This window comes from Chenopodium album, chromosome 12 (assembly GCF_948465745.1).
Source record: "Chenopodium album chromosome 12, dcCheAlbu1.1, whole genome shotgun sequence".
Lineage (NCBI taxonomy): Eukaryota > Viridiplantae > Streptophyta > Magnoliopsida > Caryophyllales > Amaranthaceae > Chenopodium > Chenopodium album.
The window spans coordinates 30,754,990-30,763,437 of record NC_137845.1 but is presented as its reverse complement, the minus strand read 5'-3'; the positions used below and the strand labels follow the sequence as shown (position 1 = coordinate 30,763,437).

Below are 8,448 nucleotides of genomic sequence, written 5' to 3'. Positions count from 1 at the left end.
ATCCCATGGTGTGGGAACCCTCTTTGGTATTCCTTATACCTTTCCCATGCCTCATAAAGACTTTCATTTGGCTTTTGCTTGAAGCTTTAAATGAGAGATCTTGCTTCGGCCGTCTTCTTTTGTGGATAGAACCGAGCCGAGATAGAAACTCCTTAGTCACTTCATCCCACGTTCTCAAAGAGTTTGACTTCACCTCTTTGTCCAACCACTCTAGAGCACATCCAATAAGAGAGAAAGGGAAAAATTTAAGTGGAATGAACGCTTGAGTAACCCTATTCACCTTGATGGTATTGCAATACTTCTTAAACTCCTTAAGATGGTTGAGGGGACTCTCATGCTTGGCTCCACTAAATTGACGCCTCTCAATCAGTGTAATCATCGCCGGTCTTATCTCAAAGTCATTTTTTCCAGTGTCGTGGAAGGTGCAATTCTGCCTTCAAACCGATAGGCTCCAGGAGTTCCCAACTCCTTCAATGCCACTATCGGATTAGCACCCATGCTTTCTCGTTCTTCTTCTTCTTCTTGATGTTTTTCCTCTCTTGAGGGACTTGAGCTTTAGGAACGATTGGCAACCCTTATCCTTGTTACGGTCCTCTCAATTTCCAAATCAAATGGTACTAAATTTTGATCTAGTGCCCTACGTATACAAATCTCAAAGGAAAATATCACTAGCATAGCTACAAATGTAGCCTAAAAGAAAGAAATTTTTTTTGTATTTTTCAAATAAAGTGGAATACACTCAATCAATAATAGCAAATAACCATGCCAGTCCCCGGCAACAGCTCCATTTTTTACGCGAGGAAAACCTAGGTCGTTAATTTCTAAGTATCCCCGATCAAAACCAAATTTATAACCAAACCCAACCCTAAGTATAGGGGATAACCAAACCCAACCCTAAGTATAGGGGTAAGTCCGTGTCGAACCCAAGGGAATGCGGTATAAGCTAAAGTCCCTAGTAAAGCTATTTCGAAATCTTAAACAATAGGGTTGGTCTAAGCTATCAAATAAACTCAATCAAAGCTAACAAATAGAATTCAATATCAAAGCACTAGAGATTTAGGATCCACATGCACACACGATAAACTTGCTTATTTGTCGGGAATTTGATCAATCAAGCAATGCGAGGGAAAACGATATTTGCAATCAAAATCACATAAAGAGCTAAAGAGTTATTTCCTATGGTCAAGCTAGATGTCTCTACAATTGACTTCAAAGGAAAATCGCAAAACAAGTTTAATTGATAATAATAGCTTCCAAATCAAATTTTCGTGTCATTGAAAACTACAATGCAATATAGCTTGATAAACAAGGTTAACCACTCCTTATCAAATCAAACACATGCACAAATTCCATCAACCAATTTAATTACATCATCAAATCAATCAAAAACCTCCAAATTAGCTATAACTTATCACTCATACATGCTTCACCACTTCCCTAGCAAAGAAACAACTCACTACACATTGTGAAATTGAAAAGCATAACTAAACTAATCATCAATTTCATCGTCAAAATTGTAATCAAAATATCAACAATCAAATCAAACAAACTATAGAAATTCAACAATATATCAAGAATCAAACACTTTAATTGCATTAAAGAGGAAAGAATTCTTAAAACACTTTGATTAATATAAAAGTGAATGAAGATCAAAATGTAGCAATCATCAATTACCAAGTCTCTCTCTCTAAAATCTAAGAACAAAGTTTCCAAAATCTTGAGCTTCTCTCTAAAATTCCAATAAAAAATCTAATTATCATTCAATTCAAAGCTTATTTTTTTTCTCTAAAAATGAAGAAATTTTATATATAGTAAAACTAACAAAGGGGAAGATAGTTAGACGTCCAAAAAGAACCCCAAAAGACGGGCCCTCTCCTCTCAATGCGCGGCCGCAAAGAAATGGGTACGAACAGGGGAAAGCAAGTGCACAGTCGCGCACAGGGCCTGCGCGCCCGCGCCACGCTCGTGTGCGCCCACGCTTGGGAGCAGGGGAGAGCTTCCTCGTGCGGTCGCTGATGCTCCGGTGCGCTCCACTTGATACATGTTGGGGGTGGAAGTCTCCAAATGTCTTCACGGTGGGTTCAACACTGGTTTTAATGCCCACACAACTTGAGAGCGCAGCCTTGAAGTCTTGGTTTTTGCACTCCTTTACATTTGAGCTTCAAGGGGAGAAACTGGCTTGCATATTGAGCTTTATAAACCCAAGAAAACGCAATTGAGCTTCCTTAACATCACTTATCTCCTGAAATCAAAGAGAAGCAAACAAGTAAAGGAGAAAAGACAAAATAAACTAAGAAATTCAAGAAAATGGGAAAACAACTAAGGAAAACACAAACTAGAGAATTAACAAGTATATTTAAAGAAAAAGAGATAAAAAAAAGTATAAAAGCAATCAAAATTCATTCTAAAAGAGGATTAATGAGTGCCATGGATGACACTCATCAATACTCTTGTGGGTTTTGATGAGTCCGACTCACCGCGGAAATAAAACCCGAGCCCAAGAACTAACTCACAATTAATATAACAAAATGCATAAATAACAAGAATAGAGAAAAGACTAAACTACCCTTGTAGCGTGCTTCGCTCAACTAGATGGAGCTCTTACTTGAGAAAAGCCGAGCCTCAGAAATGGCAAGGACCTCCAACGAAGTCCACCCACAACTCAACCCGACCGGTCTACTACTTGGAGGTTAGCCAAGTTCGACCAAAAAGACTACCCGAGTAATTAATGAGTTTAAAGGTTTTCTCTCAAGTGGAGATGCCTTTTCTAATTCTTACTCAAGTGAGTTTTCCCAATTCCCAAATGGGATATTTATAGGGAAACTCAAGTGAGAAATCCACTATCCCATCAATGTGGGAGACTTGGTAAAATCAATTTTCTCCTTTTATTTTTAAATCAAAACAAAAGAAAATAGCCAACAACTAATTAATCAACAAGTGTCATTCTAAGAGGAGGGGTCAGGTAAGGACCACAAGGGAAAGGGGGAGACCAATACTTGATCCCCAAGGCTCCCAAAACCGGCTTCCCTAATGCCAAATGCCCAATGGGCTATTGAAACATAGCAGGACGACACTTGGCACCCAAGCACCCCAGCTGGCTCTTGGTGTGCACGGCTGGCCTGCTGCTGTGTGTGGCTGTGCAACTGGTCGTAGCGCCATGCGCGCAACGCTGCTAGCAGTATTAGCACGCTAGCGCGCTGCTAGCTAGCTAGCACTACTAGCTCATTGCTGCGACTGCCCCTGCACATGCTAGCGTGGCTTACTAGCCATGTGCTGGCAGCCTTGCTAGTAATGGTGCACTAGCATGCCGCAACACCTAGCCAGCCAGCCATCCTAGGCTCGGCTAGGTGCGTACACTAGCCACCTTGTTATACCAAATGCCCCTAGCACTCAGTTTGCTCGGGGCATTCCAATGCTAGGGGTATTTCGATAAATTGTTGATTAATTAGTGATTTTACCGTCTTGTATTTTATTTATTCGACTCGACTTGCGACGCTCGGTTTTGACGCTCCTAGCTAGATTTTTTACGTCTAAATATTTAATTCTCGAGCGACTCATTAATTCCGTCCAAATTAATTCGTTGTGTCGGATCGTTAGTTGCTTGGGTGTGACCCGAAGGGTTCAGTCAAGATTAAGCTGTAATATTAATTATACATTAATATTACTAATCGGAAGCGACCTCCACCTAGGAATTCCGATCACTTGAACTTACTGAATAATTAGCTTTCTAATAAATTCGAACCCTCTATCGGAATAATACACTTGTTCAAAGGACACCATTCCTTTCAATCTCCCACTTGTCTTTCCGGACAAGTGCTCTTTTAGTGTATAGCCTTTTTCTTATGTCACTTAATGTCTCTTCATGAACTATAAGGTAAGATTATTCGTCATCCTTATTACGTCTAGAAGTGTTTCTCGAAATTCGAGTCTTACTGTCGATAAACAGATGATTTCTAAAATCCATCCGAGCACGGCCATGCATTTTCACAGTCTCAAGTGGAGTTGCCTAATTGAGCTCTTACTCAAGTAAGCTTTCCCATTTCCCAAGTGGGATATTTATAGGGAAACTCAAGTGAAAAATCCACTCTCCCATCAATGTGGGAGAGTTGGTAAAATCAATTTTCTCCTATTATTTTTAAATAAAAAAAAATAGCCAAGAACTAATTAATCAACAAGTGGCATACTAAAAGGACGGGTTAGGTAAGGACCACAAGGGAAAGGGGGGACCAAAACTTGATCCCTAAGGCTTCCTCATAAATCGGCTATATGCTCCCACTTGCCCCAATCGGCTGCTGCCACGTGGCATGCCAAGCCAAGGCACCCAAGCAGCCCAATTGGCGCTTGGTGTGTGGCTGGCATGCTGCTATGCGTAGCTGGGCGCAGCACCATGCGCGCTACGCTGCTGTTCTGTGTGGCTGGCCGTAGCGCCATACGTGCTGGCCTGCTGCTAGCATGCTGCGGCATGTGCTGCTGGCTGGCGCACCATGCGCGCATTGCTGTTAGCTTGCTGCGGCTGTCACGCACATGCTAGCATGGCTTGCTAGATATGTGCTGACAATTATGCTAGCTGTGGTGTGCTAGCACGCACCAGCCAGCCTTGGCTCGGCTTGGTGCGCATGCTAGCCACCTTGGTTATACCAAATGCCCCTAGCACTCGGTTTGCTCGGGGCATTCCCATGCTAGGGGTATTTCGGTAAATCGTTGATTAATTAGTGATTTTACCATCTAGTCTTTAATTAATTCGACTCAACTTGCGACACTCGGTGTCGACACTCCTAGCTCGATTTCCGACGTCTTAATATTTATTACTCGAGCGACTAGTTAATTCCTTCCCTATTAATTCGTCGTGTCGGATTGTTAGTTTCTTGGGTTTGACCCGAAGGGTTTAGTCAAGGTGAAGCTGTAATATTAATTATACATTAATATTACTAATCGGAAGTGGCCTCAACTTAGGCATTCCGATCACTTAAACTTACTAAATAAATAGCTTTTTAATAGCTCCGAACCCTCTATCAAAATAATACACTTGTTTGAAGGACATCATTCCTATCAATCTCCCACTTGTCCTTCCGGACAAGTGCGCTTTTAGTGTATATCCTTTTTCCTATGTCTCTTCATGAACTATAAGGTAAGATTATTCGTCATCCTTATTACATCCAGAAGTGTTTCTCAAAATCCAAGTCTGACTGTCAATAAATAGATGATTTCTAAAATCCATCCGAGCACGGCCATGCAATTTTACAGTCTCACTCTTCGAGAGGCCTTACATGTTTCCTATTGTTAGTAGGGGGACATTCCCGTCTTGTAATGTAAGCTTCTCTTACTAAGAGGACCAAGCCGTTCGAGTGTTGCCATTATAATATCCATGTACGGTAGACGTTTGACTAACATCAAAACGGACTTGTTCTCAAACAAGAAAACTCATAATGCTCATGGTCGAGGAAAGAGGTTCCGATAGCCATAATAAAAAGTACACTTATGACGATTTTTAAATCTCTTAATGTATTCTCATAGGTCGATCTAGTATGGTTCTAAACCAATACATGTGCAAATGATTTATGATAATCATGTCCTTGTAGCACAAGAAACGGTGCTATAATCAAACTACACACTAATCTCAAGCGGTCATTAATCTTCTATCATTTAAATGACCTCGATTAGGGATAATTCTCGATTATAATATTCAATGTTCACTTAATAGGTATTTCTTTATCCAAGACTGGTCTTGATATCCTATTTTGAATATTCTCATAATGGAATGGACTCAATATTTAATTCTAAACCACAATTAAATAGAAACCGGAATGATAAATCTGCATGAAATTAAATTACTCCAAAGCCTGAATGGTTCATCTTAGTGTATTAAAATGTTAAAAATTAATTAAAACACTAAACAAGGAAATCAAAGCCAATCTCCAACGTGCCTGATTCCCATTGCCTTAACGTGCTTGTTGTGCTTCCCTTGAGGCAGAGGTTTAGTAAGTGGATCGGCTACATTGTCATCCGTTCCAACTTTATAAATTCTTATTTCACCCTCTGATTTCCATTCTCTTATCATGTGAAATAGCCGCTTGACATGATTGACCTTGTGATGTTCCCTTGGCTCTCTAGCCTGAGCAATAGCTCCATTGTTGTCACAATAGAGGGCTATTGGACCCTTCATAGAGGGTACAACATCAAGTTCACCAACGAACTTGCGTATCAAAACTGCCTCCTTAGCCGCTCCAGCAGCTGCCAAATATTCGGCTTCAGTTGTAGAATCTGTAATTGTGCTCTTCTTAGCACTCTTCTAACTAAACGGTCCTACATTTAAACAGATTACATATCCAGACTATAATTTGAAATCGTCTCTGTCTGATTGGTATCGGCTCGTAGCACTCAAGGCATACTGTACATCTGCCCTAGTACATATCATGGCATACATGATCGATCCAATTTGCGAAGCATATGGGATCTCATTCATCCTTTCTCGCTCATCAGGTGCCTTTGGACATTACTTCTTCCTCAAAGTTATGCCATGTGACATGGGCAAGTGACTTCTCTTGGCCCTATCCATCCTGAATCATTCCAGTACCTTATCAATATAAGTACTCTGGCTCAATCCAATCATCCTCTTAGGTCTATCCCAATAGATCTTGATGCCCAATATGTACTAAGCCTCTCCCAAGTCTTTCATTAAAAAACATTTTCCAAGTCAGGCCTTTACAAACTCTAACATCGGAATGTTGTTTCCAATGAGCAATATGTCATCGACATATAAGACTAGGAAGGCAATGTCACTCCCACTGACCTTCTTGCAAACACAAGATTCATCTGGATTCTTGATAAAACCAAACTTACTGATGGCTTCATCAAATCGTAGATTTCAACTCCTGCTAGCTTGCTTCAGCCTGTAAATGGACTTTTTAAGCTTACACACTTTCCCAGCATTGTTTTGGTCGACAAAACCTACAGGCTGTGTCATTTACACAGTTTCTTCCAAAATTCCATTAAGAAAGGCGGTTTTGACGTCCATCTGCCATATTTCATAGTTGTAATATGCAGCAATTGCTAGGAGGATCTGAACGGATTTAAGCATTGCGACCGGAGAAAAGGTTTCAGCATAATCAATACCATGAATTTTCCTATAACCTTTTGCTACCAATCTAGCTTTGTAAATGAATACATTTCCATCTTTGTTGATTTTCAATTTTGAAATCCACTTACATCCTATAGGTGTGTTACCCTCGAGTAAGTCAACAAAGTCCCAGACTCATGGCCTCTTGCCATTTAGCAGAGTCGGTGCTCGCCATCGCTTGCTTGTAGGTTACCGGTTCGTCTCCATCCATTACCAGCATGTCCTAATTCTCGGTTAATACAATACCAAGGTACCTATCAGGTTGAGACCTCGGCCTCTGCGACCTACGCAGGGTAACAGATTGAGCATTTGCATTGTCGGTTTGACTTTGCACATTTTGACCAGCATCAATAGATGTTGTTTGAGCACTTTGACTGTCAATCTGATTTTGTTGCTCATCCTCTCGAACTTCATCGAGTTCGATTTTCCTCCCACTTGTCATTTTGGAAAGGCGTTCCTTCTCCAAAAAGACACCATCGCGAGCAACAAACACTTTGTTCTCGGATTTATTGTAAAAGTAATACCCTTTAGTTTCTTTTGGGTAGCCTAAAAAGAAAACCTTGTTAGATTTGGGGTGAAGTTTGTCAAAAATTAATTTCTTGACATATGCTTCGCATCCCCATATCTTTAGAAAAGACAACCTAGGAGGTTTCTTCGTCCATAACTCGTACAGAGTCTTTTCTACAGCTTTTGATGGAGCACGGTTTAGTGTTAGTGTCTCAGTTAGAAGTGCGTGTCCCTAGAAAGAGATAGGAAGATCAATAAGACCCATTGTTGATCGTACCATGTCCAACAAGGTTCGGTTTCTCCTTTCGGATACTCTGTTTCATTGTGGAGTTCCTGGAGGCGTCAATTTTGAAAGTATACCCTTTTCTTTCAGATGGTCATCGAATTCTTGGCTCAAGTATTCACCATCTCGATCTAATCGAAGGGGTTTGATTTTCTGGCCAAGCTGATTTTCAACTTCACTATGAAATTCTTTGAACTTTTCAAACGATTTAGATTTATGCGACATAAGGTAGACATAGCCATATCTACTATAGTCGTTTGTGAAGGTGATAAAATATCGATGGCCGTTTCTTGTGGTGGAGCTCATTGGTCCACATATATCGGTGTGTATTAGGCCCAACAAGTCACTTGCCCTTTCTCCCAATTTGGAGAATGGCTGCTTAACCATCTTGCCTAATAAACGTCCTTCGCAATTCTCAAATGATTGTAAATCGAATGAGTCAAGAACACCTTCCTGTACAAGTTTCTTGATGCATTTGATGTTAATGTGGCCAAGACGACAATGCCACAAGTACGTTTGATTTGACTTAATGGACTTAGCT

General features: G+C 40.6%; 1 non-coding gene across 1 annotated transcript; it reads left to right on the top strand.

Moving 5' to 3' along the window:
- LOC145573515 (small nucleolar RNA R71) lies at nucleotides 1-106 on the top strand. The gene has a single exon (XR_014097517.1). It is a non-coding gene; the product is annotated as a small nucleolar RNA R71 (small nucleolar RNA).
- The last annotated feature ends 8,342 nt before the right edge of the window (nucleotides 107-8,448 follow it).